Raw genomic sequence first — 26,071 nt, 5'->3', positions numbered from 1 at the left:
ACAATTCCATTCTTTTTCTTAAGTACAGCACACTTGCTTCAGATATAGCTAACTAAGATATACACCCAGTGATTATTTACAGGAATTTAATTTATCTCCACCCTACTGATATCAATAGATTTAAAAGGGCATGTATTTGCCATTTACAGGCATGACCAATATCACTTTCCCAGACTTCTACTCCCTCCAGACTTCTAACACTAGATCTAGATACCCACATGAACTTTTTCTAAAATTGATTTCCAATCAGAAATGGCAAAAAAGGGGGGATTTATTAATTTAGTCCTCAATACAGTTAGATGGGGGGGTAGCATTATAAAGTGCTTTTTGAACCATTTATTTTGAACAGCTGTAGTATTGAATCAACTCTGTCAGGGAGGATAGAATGCTTAAATCTGGCAAGAGCCTTCTTTCATTCACTGTGCATTGTCTCACTTGCTGACAAAACTTAGGAAGCCCCAAAGCCGAAAGCTTTCTACTGACCCTGAAAATTTTAAGTGGTATATTCAAATGTACCCAGGAATTCTTGTCCTCCTTTGACTCAACAGGCCATTGTCCATTGACATCAAAGGGAACAGAATCGGGAACTGAATGAAAAAACTGAATTAAGCAAAACAAGAGGTGAACAAGGTAGACTTCCACAAGAGCTCTTTCCATCACTAACTATATCCTCTTCAGCAGAGACAATGAAAGAAGGCATCACAAGAGTCGAGTTAGGGCTGATTGATGCAATACACTTGATAGAATCCAGAACAAAAGCTTTTTCCTGGGCTATGCTATTTCAAACTGCAGGTGGGGTTGGGGTTGTGCATCTGAAGGTTCATGCACAATACATAACTTTCAAAAATTATAGTTTTCTAATGTTTCAACTTATACGCTTAATGTAAGTAGCAAAACAGAAACATGACCCCCCAAACCCCTACTTAAATACATTTAACTCTAAGAAAGGATTATATATTGTATTGACAAAAGTTTGCTCGACAAATTACAGTTTCATAATGCATATGTGTAAAGGAAAGAGATATGGTTGCCTGGCATTTGGAATTTCCTGCAATATAGTGACTAAATGATACAGGTGAAGTAGGGGTAGACGGCGTTTCCATGCAGTGCTCTGGTTCGCCAGAAGCCATGCTGGCCACATGACCCGGAAGCTGTATGCCGGCTCCCTCGGCCAGTAAAGCGAGATGAGCGCCGCAACCCCAGAGTCGTTCGCAACTGGACCTAACGGTCAGGGGTCCCTTTACCTTTACCTAGGGGTAACCGGGGGGGGGGGAGTGGGAAGGGATAGGTAGTACTGTTTCTGCTATTTATGAACAAGGAACTAAAGCCCCAAGCAGACAAACAAACCTTCTCATTAAAAGTGGGGGGGGGGCACATACACACACACACACACACACACACACAATGCCAACAGTAAGTATTGTAGCATGTGTCTTCTCACCCCCACACCAGCCAGTGATGTGGGGTGGGTGAGCAGAAAGCAAAGGACACAGTAACATCACATCACAAGATACTTCTTACATGAGGATGCAGTGAGATACAGAATGGAGGCAACTCTGTCACGCAACATCAAGTTTGGTCCTTAATTTTACAACTTACCTTTTTATCTCCGAATGGCTTTCATTAGTCACATGAATCTCCCAAGTTCCATCATTCTGGAACTGATTACAGCACGACGGAAGCTATTCAAGAGAAACACTGAGTTAGAGTGGGGCCCCATACTGCATTTTCATACATATAAAAATAATAGAACTAAATATGTGTGAGAGAAGGGAGGGATCAGTCTATGTTTTAAACTTACTCATCCTACATAGCGACAGCTGTAGCACATTTTCTACATATTCAAAAGAAATAATGATTTATAGTAAGTTGATCAATGGGTGAAATCCAACCTAGAACTGAGAGGGTGTGTGCTAATGCAATAAGCCTCCTCCTTTCCTCTACCATGAATCTCCAAAATCTGCTCCAGGGAGGTTGGGAAACTCTGGACCACAGCTCCCACCCACCCACCCAGTATAATTTGTAGTTCAAAACATCTGGAGGGTACTAGGTTGGGGAAGGCTGATAAAGAGCGAAATTCACACCCCAAACCATACTTTCAACTGAAGCTCCGCCATGTGATGCAGTTCTCAGGTGTGCTAATGGCACTGAGATACTTGCAATGGCACAGTCAAGACTTTTAAAAACATGGAAGGTCTCACCTGAACTAAGATTTTGTTCCATGTTTAAATCCACAGAATCTTTCTCTGTTACTTATTCTGTTATTAGGGGAAATTGAGTAAAACTATTGGTTTTTACACGCGCAAGACTACGCGTGAGAAGCAGGCAGTTTGAAATTGATGCAAGTGTGGACAATTTAGATTCAGACATTCATTATCATTGTTGTCCAAGAAAGTAACAGAGGAAAGTAGAAATCAATGAAGATGATAAAAGTTAATGCGGTGGTTGTTTTGTGAGAGTAATCTACACTAGCAAAATGCAGCTAGGTTCATTGTTTGAGTCCAATACCATTTCATAGTAGCAAATCCAAAGAGCAGATATGACAAGATCAAAATATGATAAGCACAACACTTGCAAACTCACAAAACACACAACACAGTGGCTTTATCAGACATCCAATGAAAACCCCTTTTTTAACCAATGCAGAATTTTCTACCTTATTTTCTTCATCAATTGCCAACTAAAACTCTGTGGTAAAGCCCACTGGGTGATCAGTAGAAGCAAAAAATTGAGAAATCTATACTTAAAGAAATGGGACAGCTGCCCCACACTACGTTGCAAAGCTAGGGTTATTATTAATTATTTAATTTATTTAGAAATTTATTTTAGGATATAGTAAGAATTCATGTTTTGCTTCTGCCCTCCAAATGGAAAAATAAAATCCAGTAGAAATATATTAAGCAAATAATGAAAGACACTGAATCTTCTTGCTTAATTGCTCTTCAAACTGCTAGAAAGGTTATTTTCTTACCTTACACTGCGTCTTCTGCAATCTGACAGTGTCATTCAGTCAGTCATTTTAATGTCAGCTACTCTTTTATTATACAGAATACAAGTAATAATGAAACTGTGCTGATCTGCCTGCCTTCACTCCATATAGTGTCTATATTTATACACTTATGCTTCTATTTGAATCTATATTTATCTACTTTATCTGCCTACAGTGCATCTGTTTCTCATACACACAGACAATATATATATACACACACTTACAAATATATATATATATATATATATATATATATATATATATATATATATATATAAACACATTCCACTGCACTTAAGAATCTGCATGAATATACATGAATATATCATGCTTCCAATAGCGGCATCAGGAGCATAATAAAAATAAATAAATATGCATATGACTAAATAATTGTGTGTGTGTGCGCGCGCGCACACACACACACACACTAGCCTATGCCCAGCTGAACAATGAAAAGGATTGTCTGGTCTGAATGAGCCATCTTATGTATGGTGGGATTTGGAAAGTGTACTGAGCTATAGGCTAATTGTTCTTATCTTAAATTCACCCTCTGTTGCAATTATGGATTGGGTGCAAAGCAACAGCTGTTAATTCTTTTACAGCAACATTGGGCAGTTATTCTGAATGAGCCTCATTGACACAATGCTGTAAATACTGGCACCCTGCCTGCACTGCTGCCTCCATGTTGTAGCATTAGCAGAACTACACTAACAACCTGGAGGTCATTTCTAGAAAGAACTTTACAATAGAGGTGCCATTTTTATGGGGGCAGTTCGAAGTGTGATCATAGCCTGTGGTGCAACCCTCAAATTGCCTCTTCATTACAGGCAAAATATGTCAGCCAAAACCATAATCAAACCATCACTGGTAAAGTGGTCATTAACATTCTTAGCCAACCAAACGTAGTGCATTAAGATGTGCATAAACCTCATATCAGTATGACTGTCAACCAACACTACAAACACATTTATTATACTACAAGATATTGATAAAGCTATAGGCCATACTTTACTCAATTATCATATGGCTATTCACCTAAAATATCCAGACTATGTTGTACTGAATCACCATATATAACTGAAATGTTTCGTATGGCTATGCAAGTAGATTCAGTACTGGGTTGTTTATTATTCTGCTGCATCATTATTATTTTTTGTTTAGTCATTTAGTCGTGTCTGACTCTTCGTGACCCCATGGACCAGAGCACACCAGGCACTCCTGTCTTCCACTGCCTCCTGCCGTTTGGTCAAACTCATGTTCGTAGCTTCGAGAACACTGTCCAACCATCTCATCCTCTGTCATCCCCTTCTCCTTGTACCCTCAATCTTTCCCAACATCATTAGAAACTCACCATCAACTCACCAATGCAAGGTACTCCCCATTATTTTTATGGTCATAATTCAAACCCAAACCTAATGAAGGTTTTTGTGTTTGGGTTTTTGTGTCTGGACTATCTTACCTTATCTAAGTATACTTTCTATTTAACAGGTTAATTACAGTTTTACCCATGCCCATAGCATAACTATTTGTGCTGGTGTCTGATAGGCAAATACCCTACCAGGAGATTCTCAGGAAAATCTTTTAATAAAATATGAAAGAGACCATGAATAGAATATATCATTTTAAGGCTTCTTGTAGTTTTCAAAATACCAATTTAACGTTCTCATTAGATCTCAGAGAATCTCAAATTTTACTGAAAACAATCATAGATAGCTGCCCTTAGAATTACATGGATATATCTGAAATTGAGATTGCAAAACATGTGCAAGGACTGGAAACAAGCAATTGTGTTTTTCAGCCCTTATGTTTTCCAAGTTTATACATCAAGATTTGTCAAGGGAAGTGTAAAATATATTTGTGCAGTCTTTCCCCCCCAATTATAGGGTATTTACTTCCCATTAGTACACAATAATTGTTTTTAAAAATCCAGGTAATAACTTGCCCACTGCATATTCAATGTACTTCATTTTAAACCTTTACATTTACACTATTATTTTCCTATTCACTATTGACACTATAAAAACATTTTTGTGTACATGTTTTCACAGAACCTGTTACCACTTCCATGGTACATTTTAAAGGCATTCTGCTTCACCTTCTGATCAATATTCATGGCCCAACCTATAATCACATGTATCCTTGTGTGTAAGTCTCTTTCAACCTAGTGAGACTTAGCGGCTTCTGGACTAGGGTTTATTGGGGGTTTATTGTGCTCCTCATGCATACAGTGTCCATACAACAATGTTGGCATCAAAAGGACGGGTGATATTCCTCCCTCAATTTAATCTCCCTCCATTTAATCTTTTCCTCAGAATATATGGTAAGATCGGGGGGGGGGGGCTGTTGGCAACTACCCATTTGTGATATAGGAACAACCTGTTTGCCATATTAAACCCTATTTTAAAGTGGAAGCACTTTAAAATATGCAAAAGAAGAAATTGAAAGGCAGCAAATCTCCATTCATGATGTTGTTGGTACTGCATTGCCACTACATTAAGGTTACCAGACGTCCCCATTTCTCGGGGACAGAACCCGGATTTACAAATCAGTCCCCATACAAAATCCATTGACATTGAAAAGTGTCCCTGGATTCATTGCAGAAAAATCTGGTAACCTTACACTACATTGTGACCAAACCAGCTAACGTTTGTTATGATTAAGACTCACCAACACCAGTGGAATATAGCTGCAACTAAGTTAAGCAGCATTGCTTTCATAACTAAGTTTAACTAGAAAGACTTTGAAAAACGTTCCAGATTCAATCGCTGGTGCCTTATGCAGGGCTCAGAAAGTCCCTTGTCTGACGCCCTGGAGACCACTGCTTGTCAGTGCAAATAGTTCTGAACTAGATGAACCAACAGTCTGACACAGTACAAGGCAGCGCCTTATGTCTTATGGATTGGGTCAACTGTCTAACACAAGGAAGTCCAAAACAGTCAAGTCCAACAGAAGGAAGCAAATGCATTTTACTGATTTGAAATTGGAATACATGATTAAAGTAGTGTGACTAACAACGCCTAGATTTTGACATGGGCTAATTTAAAACACAGTAAGCATATTGTTTAAAAAATTCTTTCTTAAAACAACAACAGCTGTGAGGATATAGGATTTTATCATTTACTGAATCTCATCCCCACCCCCCAAAAAGCAGCACGTGCAATCATGACTATAACTGTTCAATAGTTTATTACTGGACAGTGGAACAAATATTACATGCAGGATAGCATCATGAAAAAGTTTTATTCTGATATAGGCACCTCAAGCACTTTCATATTACAAATAGCTACATTAATTTAGAAGTCTGTACAAAATAAATGTACAACCATTTGCAACGTGATAAAATACATACACAAAACCCAATTATATTTATATAGGGGGGAAATGAATTTTCCAAACTTAAGAAGCAAATACTATACAAATTCAAAAGGAAATAATACTAATTAAATATCTGGCAGTGAAAAGAAATCAGAAACGACCTGAATTACTTCAAGAGGTGCAATGTGTTAGTACACAAATACCTTTTGCTTTTTCACAAATTTTTGGTAGCTAATTCTCGCACACACAAATATATCACTTTGAAATAATCTTTAAGGTTTTATACGTTCCGTGCATAGTTTATTGTTCCCATATAAAAACATTTTGGGGCATTTACAGTGCAATCCTATGTGTGTTAACTCAGAATTAAGTCTCACAGATTTCAATGAGGCTTATTCCCAAGACAGCATGCAAAGGGCTTTCTGTGTTAACCTCAATAGAACTTATTTCTGAATAAAGGTGCTTGACACTGAACAGCACATGTAAAGCAGAAACACACATGAACCAGCTCTAATCCACAAGCCATATCTAAAAAAATAACTTATATCCTTCTGTAAGGAGTGAACAAATACACAGCTGATTAAACGTAAATTGTGCAGATGCTACTTTTCATTTTCCACAATGCTGGATAAGTAATAGTTCTGAACTGGTTTGTAATAGGAATAGCAAGATTTCTAACATCTGAGATGAATGATACCTATGTCATATCACCCTTCTCCTCCCCCCCCCCATCCAACCCCTATCCAACATTATCTACAAAGCACAGGATGTCAGCATTTGGGTCCCCATCTGGAGATTTCTCTCCTAAAAGCTAAAAAAGGAAACCTCTTCCAAATTTATCAGTAAGCACATATAGCAGAGATTTGAAAGAAATGACAAAAGGACACTCTTCCCCTAGGTCATTTAAAGAGTATATTAGAGGAAGGCCATTACCTAGATGATGAAAACCAAAGCAGCCCTCTCAGCAGATCATCCTGGGAAAGATGCTAAAATCTCTTCAACAACAACTGATCATTGGTACTTCCCAAGAAAGAAAAGCTTAAGCCGAAGATATTCATGTGCAACTTGGCAACATTACCACATCTCTAGGCACTAGCAACTCTCTCATGTGCCCAATGATTTTTTTTTTCTTAATTTGGAAAGAAAGCCAACTGTATGCTTTCAAAAATATGCTATCCCACTAATGCCCCAGCCATTATACCCTCAACTGTTCAGAAGAAATCAATTATAAAAAGCAGTAAGAGAAACATTTGTCAACATCAACAACAAAGTTTTGCACCCCTAGGAATCTCTACAGTGGCAGAATTTCATAGTTTAGAATACATAGCTTTTTGGAAAAACGAAAACCCCCACAGATTACAGAACAAAAAGTTCCATTTGAAACAGAAATATCGACAGATGAAGTTCAAAATGGTATAAAGGACCGTCCAAATGGCAAATCTCCCGGGCGTTTGCAATGAATTCTATAAATCTTTTCAGGAGCTTCTTGTGCTTTGAATACTTGAAATGTTTGATCAGTATCTTGAGCTGGGAAAATAGCTCTTACTAGCCCTACTCCTGTTTGGAACCTGCTACAAAGGGACTGAAATACTGAATGCTCTTGTCTGGATTATACTAGACCATTACTGAGAGTAAGAGCATGCTGGTGGGCAAATTAGAAAGGACCAGTTCACAGTCTCAGTAACAAATATGACATTATTCCAGATAAGAAATCTATAACATAACATGGGGGGGGAGAGAGAGTTCTTTTACGCATTTATCAAAGCACAAAAAGCAAGCAAACTTTGCCTTTTCCTGGTATTGTCTGCAGTACAGAGTCTCCTAACAATATGACAGTTCCATTGGAGGATTCAGGCAGGGGAAACCAAACAGACATCTCCAAACCGTTGCACAATTTCCTATTACACTTCGTACATTCAAAGGGCTCCCAAAATGACATGCAGACTAACACAAGGGCCACTTTATTCACCTGTAAACTCCCCCCCCCTTTTTTGAAATGGGGGTCTAATTCTGCACATAATGTTAAAGGTGTTCCCTGCCGTTTTCCTGTGAGGTTTTTCATTTACTAGTAGGAATGGGGGTCCACTGCACACAAGGAGGCAAGGTTTAACCTTTCCCTGTAGTACAGTTTGCGGGGAGGGGGGTGAGGAAGGAAGCCTCCATCAATGCAAACTGGAGTTTTTTCTACCACTAGTTACTGTGTCAGAGAAGCGTCAACTTTTGTTATGGCAGGAAGAGTTAAATATTTCCTCCTTGCACACTGTCATCCTGATTCAAAAAGAACCCCGCTTCCTATGCTTACATTTTAATAATATATTTTAGGAAGCCATCTCACATTTAACTTCATGTATAAGTCAGGCCCTGAAAACACTGGGAAAGTTATTTGTGTGGCTTCTTCTCCCTTGGGTGTATAGGACACAGTGTCAAAGATTTTCCTGTACTTCAGACTTCCAATAAGGAAAAAAAATTCTAGTTCTTTTTATACACAACATTTTTGCTTTCCTATGCAAAGGGATACTCAGTGAACTAAAATATCTTAGAAGTTTACAGCACTATATTTAGCTTTAATGTAAATATGTCTGAATTGGAGATGATGATCATTCAGGAAGTGACAGCCAACTTTTCCATGTCAGTGGTACTATGAGAAGTTCAAATAGCTAGAGGTTCACAGCTCATCCAATTAAATTATGAATTCTAAATTGAAACATGGAACAATTGTATATAGCATGGAATGATACCAAGAATAAAGAGCATTGAGATTCCAAAGACAAAAATAAATTACAAGCCGTCAGAACTGGAAATTCTATAACTGGGCAGCTGTAATTTGATATGTTTGGAACTGGCTATGTTGTACAGAAATTCGTAACAGCCCCACATGGCAAGTCATGAAAGAATCATAGTCTCTCCCTTTCCAATCTGATTTCTCTCGAAAATATTCTATACTCCAAGGCTTTTAGCTAAATGACAATATAGCCAAAGCAGGGACATATAGGGATAACGTAGCAGCTAACTTGGTACATAGCCCTGGGTACAGTTTCTTATGTGCAGCTAGCATGCTTTCCTCTAATACTGAAAACTCCCCAATTTGAAAAACAGACTGCCACCATTTTTTGTCTTTAACATGCATATAAGAATTAACCAAGTGTACCCAATCTCTATTTGGCATTTGGAAATCACACACTCTGCAGCAAACATTGAGAATGAGCACGCACAGATAAAAATACTTCATCCAAAGTATAGGCAAACTATGTAATTCACTACTACGAGATGTAATAAAGGCTACCAACTTGGATGGTTTTGAAAGAGAATTAAACAAATTTATGGAGGATGAAGATTACACTGCACATTTCTAATAAAGTCAACTATAGTCTTATGCCACAATGAATTTGATAGTTGTTTAGCTTCTACAAGTTTCTTAATAAAGTTAAGTTTGTACTGTATTTTTCTGATTCTGACTGCACAGTTGTCAGGACAGTCTACTTTTCCACTATGTATTGAAGAGAATACATATCTCTTGGAATGCCACATGAGGGAAGAGAGCTCACCCAGTTTGGCATAAGAACATGGACCATTCTTCCTCCTTCACCAACCCGTGCAGAGGATTGCTCGATGTCCTGGAATCACCTGGTGCATCAGGCTTCACCACACTTTGAGCAAAATTGTGGACAACAGAAGCACACTTGCCCTGGATAGCAGTAGTATGTGACATTTGGGATATAAGTGGCATATGAATGCAAGAGCCTGCTGGATCAGGCCAATGGCCCATCTAGAGCAGCAACTTGCTTGTCAAGGCCCTGTGACCTGCAGTTCCCTAGTGGGTAATAAACACAGGGACACGAGTATTTAGGTTTATGGGTTTAAATAGGCCACAACTTTATTGGTTACAGATGTGAGCGGTTTGGCTTAGGCATTGGGTGAAGCCAGGCTATATCTTGACTCCTGCCCAACTGCAAGGAGTCCATCTAAGAGTAAACCACCAATAGGGGGACCCTGTGACTTACATCAAATAGGGGCACCCCGAGAGATTTCCATTGGGATCCGGTGAAGGGTGAGAGAGGAGGGGGCCCCAGCCGCATCACAATTTAAATTTCCCATAGCTACGCCCCCCCACCAGTGCTGATTGGACAGCAGAGCAACCCCTGGGCATGGCCCTGCCCAGCGCCAGTGACATGGCCAGGACAGCACGAGGGGGGGGGCATCAATCTCCGCCCCCGCCAGATCACTGAAGGGGCCTAACCTGGCCATGCCCAAGTTCTCAAACCTGGCCACAATGCTGCCCGCTGGAAAGGGTGAGCGGACTTGTTCTCACAGTGGCCAACCAGGTAAGTCTGTGGTAAGTCTGTGGTAAGTCTGAGAGCAGCACCTGGGTGCAACAGCATTCCCAGCAACTGACATTTAAGATACATACTGCCTACAACATGGGCAGCCTTATCCTCATAAATAGAAATTTAATTAGTATAATAATTAAGAATTGGTCTAATCCTTTTTTGAAGATGTCGAAACTGGTGGCGATCACTACTTTTTGAGTGATGGCAACAGTTACTTGGATCACATATCACCATGGGCAACATGGTGGCATTATCTGCTTGCACAGCTGGGGCCAGGCAGCAGCTCTATGCAACAATTTGGGCAGCTGGGTAGCGATAGCAAATTTGTTCTGCATTTCATTGAGGGGTGGCAGCAACAGCAGTACTGCAACAGCAGCCAAGGCAATGGATCCAGCCCAGCCCTTTATTTAAATTTACTCTGTTTTGCTAAGACAAAAGAAATACGACTTGATTTTAACATTTTCATCTTTTGGAAAATTGCCATATTAAACTGGAATACAAATGGTCTGTCTCAATCTTGACAAAAAAACTGTGAGTGTTCCACAGACCAAATACCAGCATCGCTTTTTAATGAAAATTCAGCTTTTTCTAATTGTGATATAATGTTAAACATTCAAATGAAGATTTTGAGCATGTTTAATGTTACTAGTTTAATGACACAGTATTTTAATTCTAAAAGCCATTTGTACTAAATGGTAGCTTTGATTTCTTAAGTGCACTTATTGTATCTATAAGAAGACTTTTGATTACAGTGGTACCTTGGTTAACGAACTTAATCTGTTCCAGAAGTCCGTTCTTAAACCGAAGCTGTTCTTAAACTGAGGTGTGCTGTCCCAACTGAGGCCTCCTGCCGCAGGTGCCCTTCCACCATTTGGATTCCGTTCTTACACCGAGGTAAAGTTCTCAAACCGGGACACTGTTTCTGGTTTTGCGGAGTTCGTAAACCGAATCGTTCTTAAACAAGGACTGTTCTTAAACCGAGGTACCACTGTACTGAAATCAAAATCTCTCCAAGGAGAACAGCCAAAGTTCTGTGGAAGAGCACATCCTTGCATGCAAAAGATCTCAGGTTCAATCCTTGGCATCTTCAAGTAGGGCTGGAAAATACTGGTTGGACATCATGGAAAGATGCTACCCATCAGTGTTAACAATACTGGGCTAAATGGACTAACAGTCTAACTCAATATAAGGCAGCTTCTAATGTTCCAGTTTAAATCAACACTGAACTGTCAAGGGGATCACAATTAATAGCAGAGAAAAACAGATGAAAACAAGTTAAAAATAATTTTGGTTCACTTTCAATATAACAAGAAACTAGTTTTATCACTATCCTTATAGAAAGCATTAATATTGCTAACGGCAAAAATTTTGGGAATGTGGTGAGAGCTTCTGAAAGAAAAATAGCATAAGGAATTATTTTTGTGGGGTTGTTTGTTGGGTTTTTTGGGTTGTTTTTAGACCACATTAAAATGAAATAACTGCTCCTGAGTTTCATGAGGATTTTAAGGCACAAACTCTTATCCTCAATTATCTGCCAGTTTCCTTTACTGTAATCTCATATATACTGTACTGTAAAATAGGAGGAATATTGCTGTATTTTTATTTATTTGTTTACCAAATACTTTGATATTTAGTAAAGTTACATACTGAAAAGGTCACTAATATTTCTAAAACAGATTGGATATTATCTGGTAAATGTTCTTGAATTAACAACAATAAATAGGAAAAAAAAAGTTTCTAGTTCATTCTGGAGAAAGCCCATGCCACAAATGCAGCGTAAAAATGAACATAGAAGATGGTAGTTTTTCAACATGAGAAGAACAGCAGTAATTGGTTTAATAAGTATTTGTTCCTTTTTTGCTTTTTAGTTCCAAATTTAAATGATAGTTGCATGCAACTTGCCTTTCCCTAGAAATGTAAGGCTAGCCATCCTTAAAAAAGTGTAAATAAGAGACGCTTTATAAATCTGAAACAAATCTACCTTATAGTTCTTCATCAACTTCCTTTGCTGATCTCAAATATTACACACACACACACACACACACACACACACACTTTTCTTTTAAAGACTTAAAACACAATTTACTAACGATATATATCAGTTCATTTTTGCAGTGTTCTTGCAATCATAGGTCTCTCTGCGAGAGTAAATAATTGCTCTGCTTGTTCATATTGAAAGGAAGCTTTTGAGAAACTAATCTAAAAGAGACCTAAAATGGATGGACCAAAGAGGGGATCAGAAGAGGGAGATAGGAAAAATATGTGCATGAATGGGATGGTATGCATGTACCTATGTATGGATAGATACATGGTTGTGTGGATGTGAGATATGGACTTAGTCCAGAAAGGTGGCGTATAAATAAATAAAATAAACTGAAATGAAAGTAAAAAGGTAAAGGGACCCCTGACCGTTAGGTCCAGTTGCGGACGACTCTGGGTTGCGGCGCTCATCTCGCTTTACTGGCCGAGGGAGCTGGCATACAACTTCCGGGTCATGTTGCCAGCATGACTAAGCCACTTCTGGCGAACCAGAGCAGCACATGGAAACGACGTTTACGTTCCCACCGGAGCGGTACCTATTTATCTGCTTGCACTTTGACGTGCTTTCAAACTGCTAGGTTGGCAGGAGTTGGGACTGAGCAATGGGAGCTCACCCCGTCATGGGGATTTGATCGGCAAGCCCTAGGCTCTATGGTTTAGACCACAGTGCCACCCGTGTTCCTAAAAGTAGCTGTTTGCAACCACTAGCATGACTCAAATTTATTTCTGCGATCGGAGCCAGTATCCAAGATTCATATTTTCCAAGTCAGTATTTTATTTCTAAAAGATTAGTATCTTCCAACATGTCTCGGCTTAGTGTGGTTCAGGCCCTAGCTCTCCCCACAGCCGCCAACAACAATGCCACCACTTCTTCCCACTCCATGACTGACACTTATCTGGCTGCCAGACCCATCTCCCTTGCTGCCTCCCAAACCAACTCTTGTGTCAGCTCTTGGAATCACCATTAGGACCATAACTTCTCTCCTCCCTTCCCCATGCCCCTCAGTCTTTGGGTTAGGCCTCCTCTTCCCACCTTGGTATGTCTGCAGACTCAGCCAGTCCCTGTCAATCCTACTGGGGTCTGAAGGTAACATGCAGGTCACATGCTGGCAAAACAGACCCCTCCACCTAGCTAGAATACACCCTTCACTCACTAGCTGTTGAGTGGAGGATTCAATTCAGCTCAGTTGGACTGCACATGCATGTGTTCACCTGCTGGGAAGAAGCACATGCAGTCAAACTGCACCACGGGGCTGTTTGAAAGCCCTCTTGCAAACAGCCTTGGGGTGTCCTTTGCAAAAGCTGCCTGCCTCTTTTTCCTGTCCAATAGTCCCAACCCTGACAGCCCTGGATTACTACAGACAAACTGATCTGGGGTTATCTGGGGTTGTCTTGATCTGACTCAGTTGAAGTTCAGGTCTGCTTGAATTGCTCAGATTTGGTTTGGACTTTAGGCTTCTGTTGAATCTTGCTCACCGCCTTATTAGTTTCAAACCATTGTTCTAAGCTACTGCAACTTGAAACATTTAGGTCTGCCATTTAAGGAACAGAATGCTGCCAGCCTACTGTGCCACTTCAGAGAGTCAACTTAGCACCTTAATGCCTCTTTTATTTGTTGTCTATTAACCCTTCAGTAGCAGAAACTTCTTCTGACTTAGAGAATTAGTAAACAAGCAGATGCACAGATTAAATTTCAGAGGGATACTAAAATCACATGATTCTTGTTAGAACTCTTGAATTCAGTTTTGTGTATAGCTTTCTAGCTGATGAAGTTACAGTTTTGGCAGCCCTTGCTTCCTAACTCTGCAAAGCAACGTCTTGGTGACTGCGCTTTGACCATTGAAAGAATTGCTATTTTGGATTTGTGATATGGGCATTTGGTATGATATTATTCAGAGAGTTTTCTATTATAAAGTACTATAAATCATCCAAGCAGGACCTAAGGCTTTCTGCAAAGACACTTCTGTGCTCAAATATCATTTTCTTTTTTTTCAGTTTAATAAAACTGCTGCAGGGATGAGACAAGATAGCAAACAGATTAAAGAATTTGTGAACTCAGAACAGGGAGATTAAATTACTGTCAAACACAAGCAACAAGGGGGAGCCCTATATGACAGTGATGGAAATCTCCCCATAAGTGCCAATTCATGTCTGGTTAACATGTGTGATACACATGGAGAAGGAAATGCAGCTGCAACTTAATTGTGCTGTGAAATATTCTATGGAATTTTATGTGAACATGCTGAACTACTTCAAGTGTCAGTATAGCCAAAATGCAGAAATATATTTTGAAAAGACTGGCAAAACGTCCCTTGCTAATCTTTCAACAAACACTAGATTCCCCCCCCCCCCGCTATGTCTGTTTTTTCTTGCTGCTGTTAATACGTCATATTGAGTTAAATTTGGACATGGCTCTACAGGTTCCACATATACATTACATGCATGTGTGCTGCCTGGCACATAGCAACAATCATGAGCACAATTTTAAGGCTAGAAATGAGATAAAAAATTAAGCAGCAACCCAGCCCAGACAGGCAGAAATGGCAAGAAGAAATCTAGAAAAATTTCCTGTTGAAGAAAAGTTTTTAAAAACTAAGAAAGCTATGACCAACATCACTTTTCATGCACAGTATTCTTAACTGGCCTCTTATTTAAGACTATTTGAATTAGTATTGCAATACTAAAATGTGGAACATAAATCCTGTTTATTTGCAGTCTGATGATCTTGGGGTTGGCATTAAGTTTAGAGACTCGCACACGTTGTGATTTCACATACTGAGCTCAAAATATGAGGCTCAAGACAGGACGAGGGCCATTACCAAAATGGTCACATTACAGAAAGGTGATCAGGAACAGGAGATTTGAAAGGGGCAGCTTGGTTTTTTTTAAAATACTTTTAAACACTACAAAAAAGGAAAGAAAAAACAAAAAACAAAAAACAAATACAATACAATACAATACAATACAATATAAAAAGATTACACAACACTAACGCAATAAACTAAACTAAACTAAACAAAAACAGTTTAACACACATCATACAATTTCAGTATCTTATCTTTCATTCACTTGTTTCAAGGACCTCCTCACACCTCCCTTTTTGTATTCCACTTCTATTAATTGTTTCAGCAATTCCTTTCCATCTTCCTCTATTTTCTGACCTATAATTATCTTAACATATTCTAACCTTATTTTTCCTTTAATACTCTAATAATCTATTTATACCTAATTCCTTATAACATTTCTGCTAAAGCCATATAACTTCATTCCAACATTTTTCTAACATTCATTAATTTTACAATATTTCTATAAATAGTCTTTAAACTTTTTTTCCAATCTTCTTCCACCGACTCTTCTTCCCGGTCTCGGATTCTGCCAGTCATTTCCGCCAGTTCCATATAGTCCATCAACCTGGTGATCTTCTGTCTGATGCTCTTAGCTCTTTTCCAAGTCCCTTCTGCAGATCTTCTTCGTATTTATACAAAAACTTTACTTTGTCTTCTACTGATCTTATTTTTATTTTCCTTCCTTTAAAGCTGAAGAATAGACCTTGGGGAAACTCCCACCTAAAGATGATTTTATTCCTTCTCAGCAGGGCAACCAAATCTCCGTAGTTAGACCTAAGATCCAAAAGGTATTTCGGGACGTCTTTAAAAATTTCCACTCTTGGCTGTTGTACTTCTAGGTTCTTCTGGTAGTGCCAACAGTCTCTTATTCTGTTCTTCTCTTTTTTCCCCTCCTCTTCCAAATCTGAAGGCCCTCACAGTTTTAAACTCTTCTTGACCCAGATCCAAGTCCCAAAAATCAGCAAATTCCTGTGTGAAGAAGTCTATCAAACTTACCTTCTCCAATTCAGGTAGGGCTCTGATCCTCAAATTCGTCTGTTTTTCTTTAAATTCAATCATAGCAAGCGTTGACTTATGGTCATCAAGTTGCCTCTGTAAGACTGGGACTCTCTCTCTCACCAATTGTGTTACTTTGCATTCAGCAGCAACGGCTTTCTCCCTAGCTTCCTCCGCAGTCTGCCGTATCAAAGTAGATTCCTGTATCAATTTCTGGATTGTTTCTGTATTTATATTCACCTTTTGTCCCAGATTATTTATACTTTCTGTATTTAAGTCAATTTTAATAGTTGCAGCGTCCACTTTCGCCTTTGTCACATCTATTTTCTTGTTAAGCTGTTCCAGTGAATCACTTATCATACTTAATGCAACCGCTAAGGTTTCTTCTGTTGACATTCCTCTTGATTTTGAATATACTGTTACAAAAACAATAGCAGAAGAAGCAGGGGGGCCTGATATTGAAGCTCTCCTAGATTGCTGCCAAGTCCTCCCAGACCTTGATGTTTTTTCAGGAATTGACTAGTCCATTTTTTCCTTTCCATTTGCCATAACACTTAACCGATTCAAGGTCAGTCCCAGAGTCTCACAGCTTTTTTATCTTGCAGCTGGAAATTCCCCAGCCCAGCTCTTGTAACAGTTTCAAAAGCTTCCTCTAGGGGGAAACAATTTCTGTTTATATTAGTCAATAATGTCCTCTTTTAAACACAGCTCAAACAATGAAGTTAGTTTCAATTTCCAGTTACTTTTACTCCTTTTTAAAAGCAGACGGAGACAGTAGAAACAATGTATTTCTCTTATTAGCTAGCTGTCAAGGAGCGTTCTAATCGCTGTCAGTGAGCCTTTCAAAGAACGTCAGTCCTGCTAGCAGCCCGTTTCCAGGGTCTGAGCGGCGGTATTTTAACTCTCTTCGCTTTCTCCCGCAGGCATATTCAGTTCACAACTTCCCCCCCTCTTCTCCTGCCTCTAAGGGGGGGTTTAATGTTCTTTACCGATGGAAATTTAGTCCTTTACAATAGGCTTTCCAAGGCTTCAGCTTGCAGCCTCAATGCTTCAGTCTATTTACAAAAGGGGAAGGTGGACTTCCTGTATTGAACCTCCCCGTTACGATACCAAATTAAACTTTTAGAAATCCAATTCTCCTGCTTCAGCTCTACTCACGGGTAATTACTTTAAAATCAAATTGTCCACAGGAAAAAGTCAGCACTCTCCGGCAACAGCTATGCGGCTTCGCTCCGTGGAAGAAGCAGACGATTCGAAGCACCGCGCCACTCACCCCACGTCGCTCCGGACCCCCGAAACCGGGTTTCCCCGCGAGTAGGGGAGGCGCAAAAGGTGCCCGCCGAATCCCACGCTCACAGGCTTCTCCCGCCTGTGATTTTTTGCGGGTCTCCGCCTTCGCCGTGACGGCCAGACCCAAATTCCCACGGGGCAAATTCCTCCCGATCAGAGGAATTCAGCCATTACCGGAGGCACCAACCCGGAAGTTCCTGAAAGGGGCAGCTTGGAGATGCAGTCTTTTGCCTCTCTAGGAACATTCTGTCTCCTATTAGGCAGCCCCACCTTAGAATTGTTCTGTAGATCCTCAACTTCCAGTTTAGTGACAATATACACTACCCTGGGCAATGAATATTTCTTTGAGTTATTTGCATTACAGTCAATAGAGAACTAAAGTCCACATGTAAGAATAAGACAACTGACTTGGATTCTATATCAGAAACAAACACTTGCACACTGTGGAACGTGTTTTTAAAATAATGGCACATATCTATGCATACCGAGCTGTTTGGCATTTTATAACCCAAAGGGGAAAACACAGTCATTTTTAAGTATGCAAAACTACTTTAGTGATTATCCCAGAAACATGCATTCTATTTCAGTGGCCAATGCCTATTGAAATGTATCACTTTTCTGACTTTAAAACACATTTTGAGTCAAACCTAAAAAAAAGTTTGCCAGACAAAGAATATTGCTGTTTTTCTATCTTGTAGTAAAGAGACTGTCTGACACAAAATGTTCCAAAAATGCATAACAAGCTCTGATCCCAATTGCTGTGAAGTCCCAAATTAACTCAATGGAAGGCAATTATATGCACCCAGGTACATGAGATCAGAATCAGATCCCAGCCGTGGTGTTGTGTGAAATCCTATTTTTACTGCGTTAAAATTATCATTTACCTTCTGAGATTTCACACGATGAACAACCATTGCTTCCTTTGTCTCCAGAAAACTCATTATGGCAGGTAACATTTCTCCACAGTTTAGAAACATAAGGCATGTTGTGGGCTGGGTATTTTTTAAATCATTATTTAAATAGGGCATTTGGTTTCAATATAAGACCTAAATGCATCCCAACACAAATGAAGGGGAAGTGGAAAGAACAGAGAAAAACCATAAAATAACTCACTGGCTTCAGGATGTTTTGTCGTGGCATTTAGAGGACCCAGCTAGTTCACCTTCCAAAAAACATTTCAATATACTTATAAAGAGGAAGGCAGAGAATGAGGAACTTGATCAAGCAGAGGTTATATACTTCTTTTCCTTTCTTTTGATAGCATTGCTTCTTCACACCAGCAGCTTAAATAGTGACACGATATCACTGCCACTTCAGACTTAAAGCTGCCTGGAGAAATTTTGTTAAAACTTGGTATGATTTACAAGTTAAACCTAAGCAATCAGAAACAAAGCACCATTGGCTTCAATAGAGCTAACACTTAGGATCAGTGCTATGCATCGTTACCTAATAAATTGGGTATTGTGATATGTACTGCTGCTCATGTGTGTGATTACTGGACTAGCAAAGCTCTCTACATGGTTCCCCTTTGGGTATGGCTACAGACTTTCTGGGGAACATGGCTACAGGGCTGTAACAATTAACTCTTGCACTTCAAAATGTACCATTCTACTACTGCAGTGATGGACAAACTTGGCCCTCCAGCTGTTTTGGAACTACAATTCCCATCATCCCTGACCACTGGTTCTGTTAGAGATAGGTAGCCGTGTTGGTCTGCCATAGTCAAAACAAAACAAATTCCTTCCAGTAGCACCTTAAAGACCAACTAAGTCAGTTCTTGGTATGAGCTTTCGTGTGCATGCACACTTCTTCAGATACACTGAAACAGAAGTTTCCAGACCCTTCTATATAGTGAGAAGGTGGGGAGGGGTATTACTCAGAAGGGTGGTGGGAACTGGTTCTGTTAGCTAGGGATGTTGGGAGCTGGTTCTGTTAGCTAGGGATGATGGGAGCTGTAGTCCCAAAACAGCTGGAGGCCATCACTGCACTACTGTGTACATGTGTGCACCGTATTTCTCTCTGCCCCCCCCCCTCTGTCTGCCTGCCTCTCTCTCTTTTTTTTATAATAATATTTATTAAAGTTTCAAAAAAAAGTTACAAGAATAAGAACAGAAAAAGTAAAAAAAAAAAATACAAAATACAAAATACAAAAAAGTAAAAACAATTAAAAACAAGTCAACCTTTCAATGCCTTAACTTTCATTTGCTTGTTTCCCTGACCTCCTCACACCTCCCTTTTTTGTATTCTAGTTCAATTAGTTATTTCAGCAAATCCTTTCCATTTTTACTTTTATCTTACTAATTTATCTTAATATATTATAACTTTACATTCTCATCTGTTAATAATCCATCTTTAAATACTCCTTATAACATTACTACTAAAACCCCATATCTTCATTCCAACATCCTTCTAACTGCCTGCCTCTCTCTCACACACACACATACATAACTGAATATCAGAATCTCAAGGGATTTTTCAAGTTATCATCCGCATACTTCTTTGGAACCTGGCACTATTCTAGCCTTCATGTACAGACAGGGAGACAAGAGATCCTCTATGCTAACACTCTTATCCTAAGAATAATCAACACATACAATCAGACTCTAGAGTTCTTGTTTCTTTCAGTCACCCATAACTGTAGATTTTTACACAGAATCTAAGATACACATTTAAATACATGTTGTTCATGTTGCAAAGCATACTCATATGGGAACTATTGAGTAGGAACTTAAAAAAAACACAAACCTGTACCAACCTAAGATTTACCATGTGAATGGGAAACAAAATAGGTCCCAACACATGAGTTGCAGAGATCTGCTCACTCTGTATCTTCAAAGGCATTGTGATATTAGCCATCCTGATTATTGTCTCTATAGGATTCTTTCTATATTCAGCAGCTCAAGTTCCCAGCTGACAGAAGGGTAATCTGAGGACAAACTGGCAGCTCCGGAGCTGTATTTCCTGCCCTTTGCTGAATTTCAAGTAGATTCTAGAATTCTTTTTTCCAGGGTTTGTGGTTTAATTTCCTTTGTTGTCGTTTTAATGTTCAAAGCAGAGAAAAGAAACAACAACCAAACTTTCTATTAACATACACCAAGAGCATGAAAAGCAAATGTTGACCTTTAATACTCTTCATGTATACATTTTCTAGAACAGCAAAAAATAGTCCCAGGAAAACTATACAAGGCGGCCACACCAGTATCATTTCTCATAAATTGCTTATAATATCACTGCACATCTTGCCCCCAAACTTTCCTTCTACGAGGGCTAGAAACTTACTTATTCTTTTTGAAATGAAATTTCAGAATCTGGGGGCCCTGCCCAGGGCACCACTGGAAACCTTCGTGGGTGTCATTGTGCCAGGTTGTTGACCCCTGCTGTAAAAGGTCTGACATGCTACCTGTACTATTGATTTTACTATCAATAGCATAGTCTTATGGGCCACCATACAAAATGGTGACATTATAAAGTATAGCTTCTGATTATTTTCCTCTACGATTTTTGCATTTGGCACCTTATTCCCGTTCATGACGCAAAAGAAGTCTGAAGCATCTTCACGTGAACCACTACTTGGTACAAAATTTTGAAATGCACATAACCAGTACCCCTTGTACTACAGGCTACAGAAGTATGATGCAGTAAAAACATACAGGTCCTTTCAAACCAGCAGAGTATGCTAACCAAGGAAACTATTTAGAATGCTCTTGGAACTATACGAGCAAGTCTTACTGTCTGTAGTGTTTTAGCAGCTCAAATTATAACACATAAAATGGAGGATTGTCTTTCAAGATGTGGTTTCCCCATAGCCAACTTTTCCTGTTCAAGTTGTACAGTACTAGTAGCTGCCTCAGTACTTTCAATTCTCATGGGATGTTCTCATGGCCTGCCTGTGCCTGTATTTTCTGTCTCTTTTGAGGCAGATGCACAGGGTGCTAATTGTCCAATGCCTGATGAAGTAGTATCTTCAGAATGTGCCTCAGGCCCACTAATTGTCTTCTGCTTTTAAAGTAGTTACAGATATACATAGCTAAAGAGACAGAAACGGGTCTACATATTTGCTTTCTCTGTGTAGCAACCGTATATAGAAAACCCTTCGTGTCTTTCTTTTAGCCTTAAATCAATCAAAACATTAGCATTAAGTTTCAGTTTCCCAAGAAAACGATATTTGCTACCCATTTCCTGAGAAGCCTGCCAGCATTTCTGTTTTCTATTCTTCTGGGTTACCTTTGGCTTCTATTCTTGGTCCCCCTCAAAAAGCTGGACCAGTACCCAAAGTTCCTCATCTGATGACTGAAGAAGCATCACACAAAGCTCATTTCTTTATATTATTATTGTATTTCTAGGGCTTCCAAATCTTGTAACATTTTCAGAAGCAGAATAATTAGATCAGCATCTAAGGACTCACATAAAAAGGTAAAGGACCCCTGACAGTTAAGTACAGTCGCGAATGACTCTGGGGATGGGGCATTCATCACACTTTACTGGCCGAGGGAGCCATTTGTCCACAGACAGTTTTTCCAGGTTACGTGGCCAGCATGACTAAGCCGCTTCTGGCGAAACCAGAGCAGCGCACGGAAATGCCATTTACCTTCCCACTGGAGCGGTACCTATTTATCTACTTGCACTTTGATGTGCTTTCAAACTGCTAGGTTGGCAGGGGCTGGGACCGAGCAACGGGAGTTCACCCCATCGCAGGGATTCAAATCGCCGACCTTCCGATCCGCAAGCCCTAGGCTCAGTGGTTTAGACCATAGCGCCACTCACATCCCCAATGACACATCTACACAGCTGCAAATAAAACATTTTAAATGTGCTGTAAAGTGCAATGTATAAATGTGACATTAGATGGCGACAGTGAGCTATGCAAAATTCAATGTATTTTTCAAACTGTTTTTTAAAAAGCATTTTCACAGCGTTTTTTTATATGTGTGTGGATTCCACCTGAGGAAGGCTCTTCTCTAGAAAGTGCAGTGAGTGTGAATCTGGCATAGAACTGATTTTGAGGTCACTCCAAATCTCTTGTTGACTAGCTTGGTATGTGTAGGCGCCCCTCTTGCCCTGTGAACGCCCATAAGTATACTTCTACAGAATGTCAGAAGCTGGCGAAAAAGACAGGGAAGTAGGACTGTCACAAAATTTTAGTTGCCTAGCTGTATCAGATTTAATTAATTAATTGTTTGCGTCTGAAAGTTTCAGAGCAGGGTCCATTATAGAAAAGGTACCGGTACTTCTTCTGTGTGTATGTGAGAGGAAGAAATCTCTCTTCCAAAATGAAACCTGCTAATTGTTTTTTTACTGAGTTCTTACATTATCTTTCTAATTTATTTGGGCCACAATTTTTAACCAACAGGCTTTTTGACTGATGAATCTAACCAAGTACGTATGTTTCAGCACAACAGATAAAACAGGTCTTCATTAACAGTTTATTTTGTCCTGATGTAGTTCTATCAGCATTAGAGCCAAACTACACTTGACACTAAATGCATCATTAGGAATCATCTGCATTGAGGTTTTTGTTTAATTTATAGTATGGGTAGGAGGGAATTTTAATTTTAACTGCAATACCTGGGGAGGTTTTAACCTTCCCGCCCTGTGTGCGATCCCAATGAAAATAAGCCCCTCCACACTGCAAGAAGTGATAGGGGGAAAACATGGCAAGGAAGTGGTGAGGAAGCAGCAGACCTATTGATACAGTAAAAAAAGAATAAAAGATGGCATCAGAAGAACACGCCTGCATTAGATTAATAATTATCCCTGGGACTGCAACCCTAGACACACGTACAATGGAGTAATCTCCTTTGAACACTATGGGACATACTTCCAATAAACATTATGTTTTAAATTTATTTAATGTGCAACTACTTGCCTTTTAAGACAAGCCCTCACATGCATAGATTTGTGCTGAAAGACTATATGCTCAGAGACTGCAATACGGTCATTAAATGACATAACCATTATTCCATGCAGATTTGCAGAGTAAAAGCCTCCACTCTGAGGAGCCCCTAGTTAAATTTAGGGCATTATTCCTGTTCCAACAGAATAATGAGTGTGTTTTTACCTGATTAGTTCCACCTTAACCTCATGCTGCAGTTGTGTGTGTGTGTGTGTGTGTGTGTGTGTGTGCGCGCGCGCCTGTGTGTGTGTGTGTGATCACATTTACATCCTCCTTCTCCCCCTCCCCTCCTTTTCTATTTTGCATCTTCCTGGTCTCTTGATTTTCTTTTAGAGCTGTCTCTCAGCAAGTATTTCAGGGGGAAAACGCTAAATAAAGATCACAGCCTGTTCTATTATGTCCTCTTCTTTTTCTTTTCCTTTCTTGCATTTGTGCAATGTTGTGGCACCTATTAACTACCAATGTTTTCAGAATGACATTATACAAGGTGCAGGCTGTACCACTGTGCCCTAAAAATATCAACAGCTGCATTAGTCTCACAATAATTAATGGCAGGCATTATGCAAATGACAACTTTTTCACTGCAAAATAATGACATTTCTTCATTTTGAGCAGAGTTATGCAAAACAATGAACTGGGGATGATAAATCACACAGGAGAATTAAGAAAGCCATAGCATTCCTGCCCAGGCAGGCAGGCAAAAGACAAACAAGTTAGAACACATTGTTTATTCTTGAATCTCTATTAGAAAATAAATAAAAATAAAATAGATAGCCGAGCATTAGAACCTATATGTTGTTTATTCCTCCAGTCTTTCAAAAAGAATTCATAAGGGCATGCTAAATTCTAGCTTATTGCCAGTTACAAGCAAATTTTTCTTTATTAACCTTAATAAGTCATTCACTCAGAGACTAAAGTCATCAGGCAAATAAAAAGGATCACATGTCATTTTCCTACATATTAACTAATTTTTTATGCAAGCATCACAATGTATAGCAATTACTGCCGCTCAAAATAATGAAGTCATTTTCAATCTATTTTATTGGTTTGTGCTTGGCCATTTTTGTAGCTTTTTATTGTCTTACTCAATAACAGCTTTCAGATCCAGAGAAAAGAAGCAAACTAGCTAAGAGCTACTTCTATTGCAATTTTTTCCTCCACAGGATGATGGCAGAGAAGAAGAAAAATATTAATGCAATACTTCCTGTATGTATCCTGAGCAAAAATACAATGCAATCCTACGTATGATTAATCAGATGGAAGTTCCACTGAGATTGATAGGATGTCCTCAAATATATGCATCCCTGGTAATACCATAATTGTCCTATCACATTTCCCTTGGTAACATCTGCAGAGAAACCATGACTGCCAGGGTAGCAGACAGCTCCCTAAGAAATAGAAGTCTCCTGGGTCAATTGAAAGGCCAGATCAGGGATTAGAGATTCAACCTGTGCTGGATGAGGTTACACTGAACCTGCTGAAAACTCCAGTTTGCAGCTTAGGTGCACTCCTGGATTTAACCCTGAGGATAGATGCCTAGGTTTCAGCAGTGGCCAGGAGTGTGTTTGTACATTTACAATTAGTGTGCCAGCAGCACCCTGGAGATGTCTTATCTGACCATGGTGATACATGCTTACTTACATCCTGTTTGGATTACTATTGACATTATCTATGTGGGGTTGCCTTTCAAAGGTGTTCAGAAACTTCAGTGGGTCCAAGATGCTGTGGCCAGGTTGCTGACTTGAGCCAGTTACAGGGAAAACAGAAACTCAAAGTGCTGATTACTATGTGGCTTGTGTCCAGGATATCTGAAGGAGCCTATATCTCCCTATATGAGCCTCTACTTCTGTTTGCCGTCCATGCATGCAAGGTCACCAACTAGATAGCACCCCTTGCCTTTGCAAGTACGTTAAGTGAAATCGCTCTTCCTTCTCTTTCCATATCAACCACTTCATTGTTATTTTAAGATACACTACCCCTTATACTTTGGGGGTGTGGAGAACTGTTCTAGCATCTCATCGTGAAGTTAATAACATTTTGCAGCTCCCCTTAAATACAATGCAGCCTATGCTGGATCAATAAGAATGATGCCTATTTCCCTAATGGCAGCCGATCGCCATTTGCTATTCAAATCAGACTAGATAAATTACAGTACATGTCAAGGAACAGGCCAGTGAATTAAGACAGGCCTCCTGAGGACCAGCGATATTATTAATCTTTTAAGACACTATCATATTTCTTCTTGACAGTGTGCGTAGAGGCACAGACATGCTGCACCCAGATTGAAATATCAGCTGCTGCAAAAATCAATAGCCTTCGAAACAATAATTCTCAGCCTGCAAAGTCCTCAGTAAGCAATGCCCATTCTCTGTTC

General features: G+C 39.5%; 1 protein-coding gene across 19 annotated transcripts in view; it reads right to left on the bottom strand.

Moving 5' to 3' along the window:
- ZBTB20 (zinc finger and BTB domain containing 20) overlaps window positions 1-26,071 on the bottom strand; it is a 633,941-nt gene that overhangs the window by 261,782 nt on the left and 346,088 nt on the right. For all 19 annotated transcript variants that reach the window (XM_081859693.1, XM_081859688.1, XM_081859680.1 and 16 more), the window contains one exon: window positions 1,600-1,682. The gene's annotated coding sequence lies outside the window, so the exon portion shown is untranslated. The remainder of the gene's footprint in view (window positions 1-1,599; window positions 1,683-26,071) is intronic.

Source organism: Podarcis erhardii, assembly GCF_964252035.2.
Source record: "Podarcis erhardii genome assembly, chromosome: 4".
In the NCBI taxonomy this organism is placed as follows: Eukaryota; Metazoa; Chordata; class Lepidosauria; order Squamata; family Lacertidae; genus Podarcis; species Podarcis erhardii.
This window is presented reverse-complemented; position numbering and strand designations above follow the sequence as displayed.